A 16,800-nucleotide genomic window follows, 5' to 3' on the forward strand; every position below is an offset into this window, starting at 1 on the left:
TACTCTTTCCATAAGTATACCTTTTAAAGGAAATTTAGAATCAATTCCATATCTTTTTTTTTTTTTAAGGCTCGGGTTGGGAAGGTGGCTCAGTGATAGAGTACTTGCCTTGCATGCATGAGGCCCTAGGTTAGATTCCTCAGCACCACATAAACAGAAAAAGCCAGAAGTGGCACTGTGGCTCAAGTGGTAAAGCACTAGCCTTGAGCTGAAGAGCAGAGGGACAGCGCCCAGGCCCAGAGTTCAAGCCCCAGGACCACCACCACCACCAACAACAACAAAAAGGCTCATAAAGGCTCAACAGCTATGTGTATATGATCATATAAAATGATATTTATCTAACTGAACTCCAAGAAATGGAAACAATTTTTTTCCTTTGTTGCTGTCTTTGTTTTCTGTACATTTTGTGTTGTTTGTAAGTTTATCTGTTTGGGGGAGGACTAGGAGGAGCACAGAAATGGTGAGACAAAGGGTGAACAAATGCAGCAGTGATACTCTAAATAGACACTGTTGAAAATGAACTATACAACAGGTGGCAGGGAGGGAAAACAGAGAAAGCAAGGGAAGAGGTGACTTTGTTCAAATTGAAATGCACTCATAACTTACTTATGGAACTGTAAACCCTCTGTATATCACCTTTACAATAACAAACAAAAACATAAAAATAAAAAAAAAAGAAATGTTGAGAGCCATCTCACCAATAGTTCTATAAAATATACTCTATTAAGTCCTTCCTTACCTAGAACAATGTAATAAATACTAGTTCTCCTTCTCTACATGTGGCAGAGTTGTACCTGAGCTACGAGGGATAATTTATATCAACTTTAGTTTTAAAAACCTGCTTGCTGTATGAATGATACTTGTCTTCTATGCACTTTCATTTTCCCCCTTCATACCAGCCAGTTCACCTCCCTAAGAACTCAACCAAAGTGCAAAAGAGAAAGACTTCTATTTTGAGTCTTATTGATGGGAACAAGGAAACAACTTTTGCTGTCAGGCCTCACTGCCCTAGGCCCCTAGGGGATTTCATCATCACAGCCTGACCTTAAGTTTCGGTCTCTGATGACAGACAACTCCCAGATGTACTGATCAGCAACAGCCCCCACACTCCTCCCCCAGCTTTTTCCAACAGCCTCACCCCTCCCTCTGTCCATCCCCTTAAAACCTTGTGGTTTGTGTGAGAAGCTGTCTCTTGGGACCACAGCTGGGACATGGAGAGACGCTCCCAGGTTTTCTCTAATAAATCCTGCCTATTGTCGTTTGCTCCTCTGACTCTTATTGTTTGCTCTAACCTTGAACACTTTCCTAACATTTTCTGGTACTGACACTTAGGAAGCACTCATTTAAAACCTTAAACACTCCTTACACTTACGTTGAAAGGACCCCAGCTTTCCTGCTTATTTTTTGAGACACTTTTTTAAAAATTATGTGTGTCACATCCGTAACTGACTTTCAAAAGTTGGGAGCAGAGTCCATTCTCTTGGAAGATAAAGTCCCACTTCTCAAGAGTAGAAGACCAAGACCCCAAAGCCTCTATTCCTGCACTCCACGCATGACAGCTAGCCGAGGCAGAACTAGCTCCAGCTCAGACCTTGCTGCCTCAGTCTATCAAGGCCCTGGGACTGGCTGCCCCCCTCCCCGTCCCCTCCCCCTGCCCCCATTCCCCCTCAGCCCTGGATCTTGCATTTTGTTTTGGAATGGCCCTGGCATTGTTCCCCTCAAAAAGTTTTTGCACTATTTAATGTAAGTGTGAAAAAATGAGACTCTATAAGCAGAGGAAAAAATGCGAATAGGAAACAATGCCTAGCTTGTGGAACTGGAAGGAGCAATCTTTCAAACTGCCACACTGGCCAATCCAAAACAACGATTGTGTGAAACTCCTCCCAGCACAAAAGGTTTGGGTCTCAGTACCTAGCTGGGAGGGCAGAAAGGGAGTTTTGCCATACTTTCCTTAGATTAAATCACATTTATCTACCCTTTTTTTTTCCTACCTTGTTTATGAGTGTGTTAAGAGACAGAAGGGGATCTGTGTGTCCAGTATCCTCACAGAGCATCAACCCAACATGAACAGAAAGGCTTTTTGATGAAATGAGCAGTAGCTGTCTGCTGGTCCCAGTAGACTGCTGAGGAAAGGGAGGGAGGGAAGGAAGAAGGGAAGGAGAAAGGGAGGAAGGGAGGAAAATCTATCCCAGTCCCCCATTGGGGAGGCTGGCCTGCCATGGTTATGCAGCAGGATTGGCCAGGACTGAATGAATAAAGTGAATAAAGACATATGAATGCAATCAAGTTATTACAAAAAAGAAAAAGACTGGGCAATTTAAAAGAGATGAAAAAAAGAAGCATTTCTCCACTCTCTACCATTACAGGGATTGAAAAAGTTAGTGTTCCTGCTGACCTTTTTTCTTTTCAGCGTCTGTGCAGTTTTTATGCACACGCCTTCACTTGAATACGTCGTCAGGGCAGACTTCAATTTTAAAACTCTTAGTGGCACAGTTTTATTTGAAAAGATGTATGGGATTTAAAAAATACAAAGACATTGCCCTACTTTCTTTGCAGCTGGGCTGAATTGGAAGTAGGCAGCAAAGTGGGTAACTTGACCATTAGAGGAAATTCGTAGTTGTATGGACATATGCTCTTTAGCCTTCTCAGCTGGCAGATGCAGCCTGGATAGGCCAAGCCAGGTCAAGTGTATGTTCCAGGCTTTGAGCTTTCTAGCATCTCTGAGGTCAGAAATGACAAGAAAATATGGAAATCTACAGATTTGTTTTAAAATCGAGTCTAAGGCTAGTACCTGTAATCCTAGCAACTCACGAGGCTGAGATCTGGGAATCATGGTTTAAAGACAGCCAGGGAAAGAAAAGTCCCTAAGACTTTTTCTCCAAAGAACCAGCAAAATGCAGGGCTGGAGGTATGGTTTTAGTGGTAGAGGTCCAGCCCAACTCTTGAGGCCTGGAGTTCAAATCCTAAGTCTAGCAAAACAACAACAACAAAAAAAAAAAAACCTTGCATTTCCCAACTAAGACATCCGATAATCATCCTATGAAGGGAACATATTTCACAAGATGAGGGAACTCTAAAAGGGTTTCTCTAGAATAATCTAGTCCTTGGCAGGGCAGAATACATTCCTATTAGTTACCTCAGCCCAGAGGATGGTGAATGTGGCACATCTGTAATTGATGCTACAGAGATGCTGAAGGACCAACATACGCTCCCATGTACCATGTGCTCTGGAATGCTTTAGATGGGGGCCCTCAGATGGCAATACTAGGAAAAGGTGGTGAGGACTTTGGCCTTGGATGCCATGTTCCTGTCCCTTCATTGGGAGGGCCATATGCTTGGAAGGATGGGAACTATGCTTCCAGTGATTGCACAGCTGTAATCCCAGCTGCTTGGGAGGTGGAGGTTGGAAAATCCTGGTTCAAAGCTTCAAGACCAGCTTGGGCAAAAGGTTAGCAAGCCCTTATTTCAAAAAACAAGACAGATATGGTCATTTGTGACCATCATCACAGTTATCCAGGTGACATATGGGGATGGATTACCAGAACGAAAATATGAGACTGTATCTAAAAAGCAAACTAAAGCCGAAAGGGCTGGGAACACGACTCATGTGGTCAAGTGTTTACCAATTAAGCAAAAGACCCTGAGTGCTACCATTAAAAAAAGAAAGGAAACAAACAAACAAACAAACAAAAAGCTGAGCACGTTTCTGTAATCCTAACCTTGGGGAGGCTGAGCCTGGGAGGGATTCTGGTTTGAGGCCAGCCTGGGAAAAAATTCACAAGCCCTCTTCTCAACCAGAGGCTGGGTACAATGTCACCCCATGTATGTGGGAAAATTGCAGATCCAGTCCAGTCTAGCAAAGTGTGCAAGACTCCATCTCGGAAACTGCAGTAGCCCAGGCCTGTCACTCAGCTATGATGGCACTTCTACCAACAGTGTTCAAGTATTGTCTTTCTCTTTTTGTCTACATCCTTGCCGGCACTTTTTTATTTTAAGTATAAGACATTCTTACAGGGATGAAGTGAATATCATTGTGGTTTTGATTTGATTTGATGATTGCTGTGGATTGTTGTCATGTATCTATTAGTCATTTATCTTTTCCCTCCTCTTCCTCTTCCTCCTCTTCCTCCTCCTCCTCCTCCTCCTTTTCCTCCTCCTCCTCCTCCTCCTCCTCCTCCTCCTCCTCTTCTCCTTCATCTTCTTCTGACTTTACACTCTTGTTTAGCTCTTTTTTTGGGGGGGGTGCTGGTGCTCTACTACTGGAGCCATATCTCTACTTCCAGCTTTTGCTGGTTAATAGGAGATAAGAGTCTCTCAAATTTATTTGGCTCATCTGGCTTTGATTTCAGACTCTAGGGTAGCTAGGATTTCAACTATGAGCCATCATCACATGATTTAATTGCTATTTTCAAATGTATTCATTCTATGTATAAAAATAAGTGTACCATAAAACAGTCCGTCATTTTATATTTCAGTACCTCATACAGCTCTACTGCCTGTCTAAAATTGATCAATTTTTTTCTTGCTTTTAATTTAATCTCATGTTGTTTGTTCATCATGGCCCTAAGCACACAGAATCTAATATTATCTATAAAAGGTAGTGTGAAGTGATTGATCTGGAAATGGAATTAATCTCATTAATTAAGGACTAGGAAAGTGGGAAATCAGTGATTACTGCTTGCCAAAAACTTGTTCTTGTGAGAATTGTCACACTCTCAAAGACTTTTCTGAGGATTGTCCCTAATGAACCAACCACTTCTCACCAGGCCCTGCCTCCTTTAAAAAATTGTTCTTATAAAGTAAAGCACAAAGGGGGACAGTTTCATCAGTCAGATAAAGAGTTCATTTCTTTTTAGACAATGTCACCTCTTCCCTCACTCTCTCCCACTTCTTCCCTCCTATCTCCACCTACCAGTTGTATAGTTCATTTTCAACATAGTGTCTAGTGAGTACCTCAGCTGCATTTGTTTCCATTTGTCCCTCCATTTCTGTAACCTCTCTTACCATTCCAAAGACAGCTAAATGGACAAACAATACAAAAAAGTAAACAAAAACAGCAACAAAGAAAAAAAACACTCTTGTTTCCATTTCCTGGAGTTCATTTTGATAAGTATATTTTATATGATCAGATGCACATAGGTATTGTACCTCTGTGTTCCTCTCTTAAGAATGTCCTTCTTTGGTCCTGTGTGTGAATGCCTAGAATCCTGTATAATTTATCATGTTCCAATGTATTTTTATTTATTTGTTTATTTATTTATTTGTTTGTTTGTTTGTTAGTCACAGGGCTTGAACTCTGGGCCTGGGCACTGTCCCTGCACTCTTCAGCTCAAGGCAAACGCATTACTGCTTATGCTACAGCGCCACTTCCGGTTTTCTAGTGGTTTATTGGAGATAAAAGTCTCACAGACTTTCCTGCCCAGGCTGGCTTTGAACCATGACCCTTAGATCTCAGCCTCCTGAGGAGCTAGGATTACAGGCATGAGCCACTGGCACCCGGCTTCATGTTCCAATGTATTTTAGACCTAGCTCTGCATATGAGAGCAAACATGCCCTCCATCTCTCAGCATCACCACACTGGGAACTAAGCCTCTAGCCCATAACCTTTGTGTGACCACCTATAATAAAAGACAGCAAGGGGACAGTGAGAAGAGAGGATAGGCCTTAGTGGAGGCCAGGGACTCTTTTTACTGGTGAACCAATCATTGCTCATTCTCCTATAGTTAAATTGAATATCCTGGACCCAAACTCATTATACGTTATTAGTAGAATAGATTTACTCTTAGATTCCACAAGTTCTCCAATTTCTTGTTTCTGATTAACAAAAAATGCAGGCAACTATTTGCTTTTACCTCTGTTTAACTTGCCAGTGTCTTCCTGGAGCTCTGCCAGGTCCCTGTAACTGGAGAAAAGAAAAGAAAATGGGAGTCTGGTTTTTTTTTTTTTTTTTTTTTTTTTTTGCATCCTTTGGGAGATGGAGGGGCTGACTTTGAGTATGATTTTCTGTGACTTCTTTTGTTATTCATTTTACTTAAGTTTGTAGAACATGACAAGTTGTTCATCTTGAAATAAGGAGATTTGGCCATGTGGTGGGTGATAGGGAATTGGGTTTAATCAGTGCCTTCATGTCTTCATTGTAGAGGCAGGGAAGTTCCATCCCCAGGCAATAGGTATGCTTGAATTCCTAGAGGTAGGGATGTGGACTTGGATGATAGGCTATGGACCTGTCAGCCCTGTGCCTTAAACTAGTGAGTCTCTCAAGCTTCCTGTGACCTTGCCCCCTGACACTGACCCTATTTAGGCCCAGACCAGCTCAGATGCCATTAGGCCATGCCTCATGTCTCCTGGCTCTCCTCTGATGGCCATGGTGTCCCACTTCAGCTCCCCATTGGAGTTGCTCTGGTTTGTTGGTATTGTTTTTCTCTCCTACTCAGTTTTCTAACAGTATTAAGTGTATTTGAGGGCCTGTAGTTCTTTATGACAAGATTCCACCTGCAGTCACTAGCTTTCCAATAAAAGCTCCCAATTTGACCTCTCAAAATGTGGTTTCTCTTTTTTCTCACGACTGAGTTTCTGTACAACCATCTTATCCTATTCCAATATCACTAGAGAAAAATCAACAATATAGCTAGAAATGAAGCAGATAAATTCATCTGAATAAGGAAAACAGCCGGGCACTAGTGGATCACAGTTCAAAGCCAGCCCGGGCAGCCCATGAGACTCTTACCTCTAATAAACCACTAGAAAACCAGAAGTGGCACTGTGGCTCAAGCGGTAGAGCGCTCACCTTGAGCTCAGGGACAGCGCCCAAGCCCAGAGTTCAAGCCCCATGACCGACACACACACAAAAAAAAGAAAAACAAAACCTGTCTAGTGGCTTCTAAGTCTATCCATAGAAGGTCTGGGAATGCAGGCAGACATGCCAATGACTCTTGTCTGAAGACATACACTTACAGTTTTCTTAGATCATTGGTTAAAAAGTCAGATTTTACCAGAAGCAACAATTCTCTCTTGTGTAGTTGGTTTGGTACTGTTGAAATAGGGAGTTTGAGTTTGGCCAGCGCCATCTTGGTCACATGGTGGGTAGTAGAGTCTGGCATCTTGTCTTCCTGATGGGGGAAGATGGAGCCCCTGCCTTCTAGGTGATAGGTGTGCCTGAACCCCTGAAGGCAGAGATGAGGACTTGGACTATCTGTCAGTCCAATGCCTGGGACTGGGAGTGTCCTGTGACTCTGCCCCCTGACCTGACCCTGTTTAGACCAGGACCAGGTCAGGCGCCATTACGCCATGCCACGTGTCTCTGTGTTTGTTGTCCTGGCTCCTGGCTCTTCTCCAGTCACCATGGTGTCCCACTTCAACTTTCCATTGGAACTCAGTTGGTTTGTTGATATGTTTTTGTCCTTTCTTTCCTCTCTGACCTTCATGGCTCAGTTTCCTAACAGTGTTAAGTGTATTTGCTGGCTGCTGGTCTTTGAGACTGGAGTCCACTGTGCAGTACCACCTTTTTAATAGACTCCAAGATTCGACCTTTCAAAAGGTGGCTTTCTGTTCTCTCATCTTATAACACAGTAATCTGAAACTATTGTAACTTAATGAAGATATTTAATGACACCTCAAAAGTAGGTCTTCCAGCAAAGTTGGGAGACCTTCACTGGTAGGTTTTATTTATACATTATAATTCATGTTTTTATGATCGCCTTTTTAGCCAGCTGTCTCCCCCAAAATGAAACAGACCCATAATGGCAGACTGGCTTATTTAAAATTACAGCTTAGTATAAATAACAATGATTAATATAATAACTAATACTGAGCCTTCCAAATATACCTTGCTTGAGTACAGGTTACTGTTGCCACCAAAAGATGGATGAGGGATTCTCTCAGTTCCCCACTTTCCCTGTGAAATAACAAGTGCTTGAGATCCATGCGTGAAATGCAATCTCAGGATGTGTAACAAAAATGTAGCCTCTCACAAGGTAAAAGTTTTAGGAAGATGCTGTGTGCTATTGGTTCACGCCGTAATCCTAGCTACTGAGGAGGCTGAGATCTGAGGATCTGAAGCCTGATCCAGTAGGAAAAGTCTGTAAGATTCTTATCTCTAATTAACCAGCAAAAAGCTGGAAGTGGAGATTTTGGCTCAAGTGGTAGAGCACCAGCCTTGTTAGAAATAGAAATGCCGGGGCTGGGAAGGTGGCTCAGTGGTAGAGCACTTGCCTTGAGCTGAAGAGCTGAGGGACAGCGCCCAGGCCCAGAGTTCAGGCCCCACGACTGGATCCAAAAAAAAAAAGAAATAGAAATGCCTCCGGATACTGGGTTGTCATGTAGGAATTAGGACACCAAGTCAAAAGGAATTTGCCAAGGCAAAGTTTATTTCTGCAGAAGGGAATGCTATTGACAAGAATCCAGCCTTTCCAGCATAATCCAAGTAAACAAGCATGCTGGAAAGGCAGTTGCTAAGGTTTTATCCCTAGCACAACAGGCTCTGCCCCTGTACTAGGATTGGCCAAGCTCAGGTTTACAACCTACCTATTCATAAATGGCTCAAATTTGACACCAGTGCAAGGGAAAGGAACTAACATTTACATCTTGATGGGCAAATCTAGGCAAGTGCTGGGGCTTTATATCTTTGCTGGCAAGTTTCCAGAGCAAATGGGGCTTAGCAAGAATCTAGAAGAATCTGGAGCTGAAAATGTTTAAGATGTTTCTATTTGATAGAAAAGACTGCTTTTCTTACCTGGGGAAAAAAACAAAAGCACAGTGTCCTGGCCCTGGGTTTAATACCAGCACATACACACACACACACACACACACACACACACACACACACACACACACACACACACACACACACACACACACACACACACACACACACACACACACACACACACGACTTAGCAAAACTTTGAGTAAGTAAAAGAGGATTAAAGTGGGAGAAATGGAGGAAAGAGAAACATTTCCTGCTCTCCAGCTAGGAAATGGGAGTTAAAGAATTTAAGATGGCAGTTGTATCTGCTGTCTTTATTTTTTCTGAGCTGAGGGAGTGTATGTGGTCAGTTCACCTAGCAACCCCCAGTCTTTAAACTGTGGTTCTGGGTGGCCAAGACGGGTGTTTATTATTCTAAAACAGGAGATATTGCTGGAACTGCCTGAAACACAAGGTTCATAGGTTTAGGGCTTTCTTTCTCCGCCCCCAAACTTCACATCCTTGACCCAAGTTTACAGCCCTTTGCATTTCAAAAGAGACATCAGTTGAACAGAGCCTCTCCTAAGTCTCCTTTAAAAAATAATTAAGTTTTTTATTGTGAAAATACTGTATAAGGGGGTTAGTTACAGGAGCAAGGTAACGAGTACATTTCTTAGCCAGCATTGTTGCCTCCTCCTTTCTTCTTCCCCTACCATCCCTTCCCTCCCACCTCCTCAGCTACACCCCCCACCTAACCCCTAAGTCTCCTTGTAATTAACATCTATAGGAGGTGATGGAGGGCTGAGTACATGACTTTTTCCAAGTTTACTTCCTAGTTCTGTTGTAAGGTGAATTATTCCAGAAGCCCCATTCTGGAAGATGGAATACTGGAGTCTTTATTACAACACTAGCAGTCTGCAGGCTGGCCGTTGTTACAAAGGCCTGTAGCCCCCAAATACACATAACACAGCCAGGAAACAGTCTTGGGAGAAAGAAAGAAACAACAAATATACCAACAAACCAACTCAGCTCCAGTGGAGAGCTGAATTGGGACACCAAGATGACGGGAGACCAGCCAGGAGGACAGGACACAGAACGTGATCACAGAGACACTAGTAGCATAGTCCTAGGGCATCAGGGCTGGTCCGGGCCTACATAGGGCCCGACTGACGAGTTGAGTAACCTATCAGCGAAGTGCTTGGTCTGCCTCCAGGGATCCAGGCACGCCCATCACCTGCTTCCCAGGAGATGGGCGGGGCCCTTCCTTCGCCCAGCATGAAGACAAGATGCCAGACCCTACCATCCACCACCACGTGGCCAGTATGTCACCAGCCAGACCTGACCTCCTTACTTCAGTTCTAATTTCTGAATGTAGCCCTTTTGTTATTTGTTAAAAAACTGAAATATGGATACCGGATCTAACTGGTGCCATCTTGGCATCCTGGTGGATGAGGGACTTTCCAGAAACCGAAGTGAAATCCCATCCCCACCCCAGATGATAGGCACGCCGGAATTCCTAGAGGGAGAGGTGGGGACTTAGACGTTAGGTTACTGGACTTGCCAGAGCTGTGCCATGAACTCATGAGACTCTTTAAACTCTCACGCTCCCTGTGACTCTACCACCTGACGATTTAGGGGTCATCTGCCATTACAACATACCTCATGTCTTGTGACTGGCTCCCTCTTCAACTCTATTAAACTTGATCTGCTCTGTTGAGCTTGCTTTTCGGTTCTTTCTGTACTACCCTCATGGCTCAGTTTGCTAACAATATTAAGTGCATTTGAGGTTGTAACATGTGTCTGTCTGCTCACAGTCGCCAGCTTTCTAATAAAGATTCTGGATTCAACCTCTCAAAATGTGGCTTCTCTGTATCTTGAAATCGAATTCCTGTATAACACAACAATATACTTTGCCAGTGTCCTCATCTACCTGGTCTGTCCCCATCTAGGGAATATGGGCTTCATCTTAGGGATGCTGAACCTAAGCCATTCTGTAGGAGGCAGGGCTGTTTGCCACCTCCAGCCTCCTGCAGGTTGGTTGTTGCTTTGCTCCCTCCTCAGCAGGGAATTGGGGTGGAGTAGAGTGTACTCAGTCCCTGCAGATGCCAGCAGAGGGCATCTGCTCTTGGTCAGTTAGTCCCACCATAACTAGAAGTTGAAACTGTGTGAGGAGCTCCCTTACCACCTGTGCTTAGTGTGTGTTTCAGACACTCCATTTGAAATGGAGACCAATTTCAGCCTCATTCAAGTTGGTGCTTTGGGACTCCAGAGTAGACAGAGCTCAGGCCCAGAGTTCAAGCCCCATGACTGACAACAACAACAACAACAACAAAAAAAAACCTCAAAAGAAAAGATAATCCATTGCCAGCCCTGGTGGTTTATGCCTGTAATCCCAGCTACTCAGGAGGCTGAGATCTGAGGACTGTGGTTCAAAGCCAGCCCAGACAGGAAAGTTCATGAAACTCTTATCTCCAATAAACCACCAGAAAAACAGAAGTGGCGCTGTAGCTCAAGTGGTAGAGTGCTCACCTTGAGCTGAAGAGCTGGCTCAGAGTTCAAGCCCCACAACCAACCAAAAGAAAAAAACAAAACTTTTTAGAATTTGTTTTATCCCTGAAATCTCTATGCTCACACTCTACCAGCTTCCTTCATTTATTCTCAAGGATAAAGAAACAATAGTTGCAGAGCTTCTGCATGGCAAAGGACATAGCTAGCAAGATCAATAGAAAGCCCACAGATTGGGAGAAGATCTTCACTAGCCATACAACAGACAAGGGTCTCATATCTAAAATATACTTGGAACTCAAAAAATTAAATCCCCCAACAACAAATCCTCAAAGAAACAACTGCCCAATAAATAAGTGGGCTAAAGACTTAAAGAGAAACTTCTCTGAAGAGGAAAGAAGGATGGCCAGTAGACACATAAAGAAATGCTCAACCTCCCTAGCCATAAAAGAAATGCAATTCAAAACAACATTGAGATAGCACCTCACTCCAGTTAGAATGGCTATAATCAAGAACTCTAATAACAACAGATACTGGAGGGGATGTGGACAGAAGGGAACCTTCCTGCATTGTTGGTGGGAATGTAAACTTGTTCAACCACTTTGGAAAGCAGTATGGAGGTTCCTCAAAAGACTCCACATAGAGCTCCCCTATGACCCAGCAATCCCACTTTTGGGCATTTACCCAAATGTTTACAAACAAGACCACACTAAAGCTACCAGCACAACTATGTTTATTGCAGAACTATTTACTATAGGTAAGATATGGAACCAACCCAGATGCTTCTCAATAGATGAATGGATCAAGAAAATGTGGTATATATACACAATGGAATTCTATGCCTCCATCAGAAAGAATGGCATTGCCCCATTTGTTAGGAAATGGAAAGACTTGGAAAAAATTATATTAAGTGAAGTAAGCCAGGCCCAAAGAAACATAGGTCCCATGGTTTTCCCTTATTTGCAATATCTAGTATATGTCTGAGTCAAGCAGAAAAGGTCAGATAAGGTGATGTTAGGGAAATGAACCCTAAGATATGTACTCAAATGTTTTTTTTCTTTCATGGGATTGTTTCTAACACATTTATAAGATTATTTATTTGTTGCTTTGTATATCCCTCCCCCACAGTATAACCCCTGCTTTCACTATATTTGATGTTGGTATAATTTGTGGAGGGGAAGGGGAAAAACAAATCGTTTAAATAGGGATACAGGTGGACCCATTGCAACAATGAGATGTACAAGTCGTTATATCTAAAACAACTTTACAACTTTAGTGCGGAGGGGGTGGGGAGGATTCAGTGGGGAGGTGGGGGGAGGATGGGAAGGGATGAGAAGGGGAAACAAAGGAGGAGGCTACAATGCTTGATAAGAAATGTACTCATTATCTTGCCCATGTAATTGTAACCCCTCTTTACAGTATTTTCACAATAAAAAAAAGAAACAATAGTATTTCCATATGCATACATATGTTTTTGTGACAATGTAGACTTAAGTGTTGATACCAAATAAAAGCAGTAAGAAATACTGCAGAATGAAAAAAAATTCTGTAATTCTTTTCCTTCTTCCGGGTTGTTTTTTCTCTAATCTGTGAAGCATGCTGAAAGTTCAGGCACAAATAAATTACAAAAAGAAAACCCTATAAAAAAATCTTTAAAAGAGATACACTAAATTTAAGTCCTTTCACACAATAACTTTTAAAAAGAACACAGTGCACTAGGAAGATAAGTTATAAAGTAACAAGAGCATTTTAAAGTAATGGAACATTCAAATGCAATTTTCCCTGCTTCCTTCACCAGCCCCGTCTACACATCTCAACTGTTTAATGGTTGGCTTGGTTAAACTAAGTGTTTGTTACAGACCAGAATAGTGGTTCCTTCTGTGGCCCACTGACTGAAGGTGATACAGGGAAATCTGTGGGCACTTCATCTGGATGGAGATTACAGATGAAGGTGATGTGGTATGTATGTACTATTACAAATGTAAGTTATATTTCAATAAAAACAAAGAACTTAAAAACAACTACATGTTTGACTGACATTACTATGACATCCAGAGTATTTCTAGATACCCTAATGCTCACATATGAACTCCACAAACGCGGTGGTGGGCCTAGGCTGCCTTTGGCAGGTATAGCCAATCACCAGGAAGTCTACTGGTGTCTGACCACCAACAGTGATCCCATACTGGAGATACAAATTCAGAGCCTCAAACTCTGCTTGGCTTGCTTGCTTATATGTGGTGCTCTACCAACTGAGCTATACTTCCAGCCTGCTTTTTTCTAGTAATTTTTGAAGATTTTTCTATCCTAATCTGGCTTTGAATTGTGATCCTCTAGATCTCGTCCTCCTGAATAGCTGGGATTACAAGTATGAGCCATTGGTATCACTCAATCTCATTCTTTTTGAGAAGTGCTCATAATTTCATTTTTATATCACCATTTAGTTGATTTACTACTGGATGCTTGGGTAGTTGGAGAATTTTGTAATTATAATTAACACTACAACGAACATTTCTGTATGCATATAATTAGACATACTTTTGTAATTACATCTTGTATGGTAAATCCCCAGTGAATTACTAGATCAAACAATAAGTACATTTACCATTTTGACAGACCATATTAAATTGCCCTCCTAAAAGGCTTAGCAATTTATCTCCAGTTGTCCATGTTTCAAAGTGGCTATTCTCTCTCTGTATTGCCAATAAAGGTTATTATCAACCTTTTACATTCTTTGTCAATTATAAATAAAAATATGGCTATGGATAATAAGATCATAATTATGTAATATAAGATTACTAACCTTAACATATTTCCTTGTATTTGGTTCTAACAGAGAGGTTCCTTTCATCATTTATGTTTGTATTTTGCATTTATCAGTTAATAGCTTACTCTATGATCACTTGGAAGTTTAATGATTAACCAGATTGGCTTCAGCAACTGAAGGATATCAAGACTCACACAATACATTGTCGTTTAGTCCCTCCTTGGCTTTAATAAAATGTACCATAATGGGCACATCTGTAACTTGACTGGATACTGATGAGAACACAGCACACACTTCATTGACTGCTTTGAGTCTTGTGATAACAGGGGCTTCCAGAGCAAGTAGGTTAAGAGGCCAGTAGGTTATGCTCTAAAGAACATGCATGATGATCTCACTGAAGAAGGGCTGAGTGTAATGCCTTTCTTGACATTGCTTCAGGCAGAAACATCTTGGTTGAATATCAACTGTGTTTTCTTTTGCAGCTGGCTGCCCAGCAGCTACTGTGAGCATAATGTATAAGAGCATGTCTGTTTATAGAAAGGAAAAATCAAAAGCAAATGACAATCACAGTAAGTGATAAATTCTAAGTTCTGATATAAAGCATGCCTGATAGAGAATTTCAATACCTTTGGTACTTTAAGGATTATGGACACAACTAGTGGCTTTACTCATTTTTATTATAACAGACAACAAACATTTTTAATTTATTAGGATTTTCCCGAAAGAAAATCCTAATGAATTCTGGAAGCTTTTATAAGTTTGCTATGAGCTACAAAATAATCAACTTCTATCTGTGATGAACAACTGTGATGAAATACTGTAACTCTAGCCCTGGGGGTATATTTGCCAACAGACATGGCTTTTAAAACAATCACAATGAAACCTGGAAAATAAAAGACAAAGGAAGAGAGAAGAGGCAGAGAAGGACAGAAAGACTGGAACATAAAAGAGTGATAGAATTGGGGACATAGCTCCATGTTCAAGCATTTATCTAGCATAGATGAAAACCATACAAGAAAAAAAATCATAAAGGATGTAGTCATGTCAGAGTAAGATTACAGGGTCAATCAGAGGCCAGTGGGTAATGAGTAGAATTATTTTTGAATTTGTGTTGGTCCATGCCAATTTTTTCACCGTTGTTCAAGGCCATCTATGCCAACTAAAAGGTTTCTTAAAAGCCAAGTGTTAGTAGCGCATTTCTGCAATCCTAGCTACTCAGCAGGATGAGATCCGAGGATCATACTTTGAGGCCAACCTGGAAAGGAATGTTCATGAGATTCTTATCTCCAATTAAATACCAAAACAACCAGAAGTGGGGGTATGGTTCAAGAGTTAGTATGCCAGTCATGAACAATAAACTAAGGGCCAGCACCCAGGTCTCAAGTTCAAGCTCCAGTACTGGCATGCATAAAAAATAGACAGACAGACAGACAGACAGACAGACAGATAGAGACAGTATTTGAGGTTACCTGTTAGTAAATGGAACTCATATTGGCATCAAGCTATTAGAGAACAGTTATTATACAGATGCCCCTCAATTCCAATAAGGTTACTCTGGACAATCTCATAAATTGAAACTATGGGTATATAAAAAATACATTTGGTACAACTAATTACCAAAAATCAAATCTTAGCTTAGCCTGCCTGGAACACTTGGCTTAGCTCACAGGTGGAATTACAAGTGAGGATTGACCTGAATATCACCATACCAGGAAAAGATCTGAATTCAAAATTCCAAGTATGATTTCTCCAGTATTTCAGTTTGGGCATTGTTTTTGCACCATTGGCTCTGTGTGTGTGTGTGTGTGTGTGTGTGTGTGTGTGTGTGTGTGTGTGTGTGTGTGTGTGCATATGTACATACATATCAAGTTGAACTCTTTTAAATTGAGAATGTCTGAGCACCAGAAAAACATGGGAGAAGAATAGTTTCTTCAGGAAATGTGGAGTTGATGTACTTTTTCTTATTTCTACCCTAAGTACAACCCCAATATTAGGATCTAACTTAGAAAACATGCATACTAGAAAACTCCAAATAGTGGAGAGAACAAAGCAGGCGGTGAGAGGCTTTGAGACTCAAGGAACAACACAATAGCAAATCCCCTGGCTTTGTCTTTGCCTTTGCCTCATTTAGCAAGTACTTGGAGGCAACCCAGAAAAATCCAGCAGACAGACAGAACAACAAAACCCAGTTCTTTCTAGTCAAAGGACCAGACAAGGGTCAGACTTGGTAAAATAACACTTTTAGAAAACACTTGTTAGTAATTCCTTTTTCTCCAGTATGAGAACGCTTTTAGAATATAGTCACTCTAGTCCAGCCTAACACCATAAAAAACTTAGTCCTATCCCATCAGTAAGGGCCAAATGGGAAACTCTGACTGTACTCTAGGCCAGACTTTAACAAAGCACCCCAACTTTCCCACCAGAATGATTGTACTGAATAATTGTACATTAAAGATACCTATTGATGAGTCAAGACTTTCACCTCTCCCCTTGGTGTCAGCAGAGGGCATGTAGGCAGCAAAAGTGAGGCATGCCTGTCCTTCTTGAGTGACATCAATAGACTCCTCCTGGTGGCTCAGAATCCCCAGTACTGCCCAGCAGTAGGGAGGAGCCGCAATGAACTTCTATCGCTATCTGGCAGTAATGAACTGTGACTCTTTTGCCAGTTAACAGAAAAGGTTTAGCTAATATCCAGAGCCTCATATACAATAAATATTTAATTATATAGGTTTCAATAGACACACCACTCATTGTAGCTAAAGTCAGAAAAATAACCAATGAGAAAAGGACAATCAATAGATGCCAGCACCAAGAAGACAAAAATACTAGAATTATCTAACAGCTG

At 41.7% G+C, this 16,800-nt stretch overlaps 1 long non-coding RNA gene across 1 annotated transcript in view; it reads right to left on the bottom strand.

Annotated features, from left to right (window-relative positions):
- LOC138832111 (uncharacterized) overlaps window positions 1-16,496 on the bottom strand; it is a 39,719-nt gene extending 23,223 nt beyond the window's left edge. Inside the window, exons 1-2 of the long non-coding RNA XR_011373510.1 lie at window positions 16,414-16,496; window positions 13,992-14,482 (exon numbers count right to left, since the gene is read on the bottom strand). This is a non-coding gene — a long non-coding RNA (uncharacterized lncRNA). The remainder of the gene's footprint in view (window positions 1-13,991; window positions 14,483-16,413) is intronic.
- Between the last annotated feature and the right edge of the window lie 304 nt (window positions 16,497-16,800).

Source organism: Dipodomys merriami, unplaced genomic scaffold (genome assembly GCF_024711535.1).
Source record: "Dipodomys merriami isolate MVZ:Mamm:240054 unplaced genomic scaffold, mDipMer1.0.p SCAF_2, whole genome shotgun sequence".
Lineage (NCBI taxonomy): Eukaryota > Metazoa > Chordata > Mammalia > Rodentia > Heteromyidae > Dipodomys > Dipodomys merriami.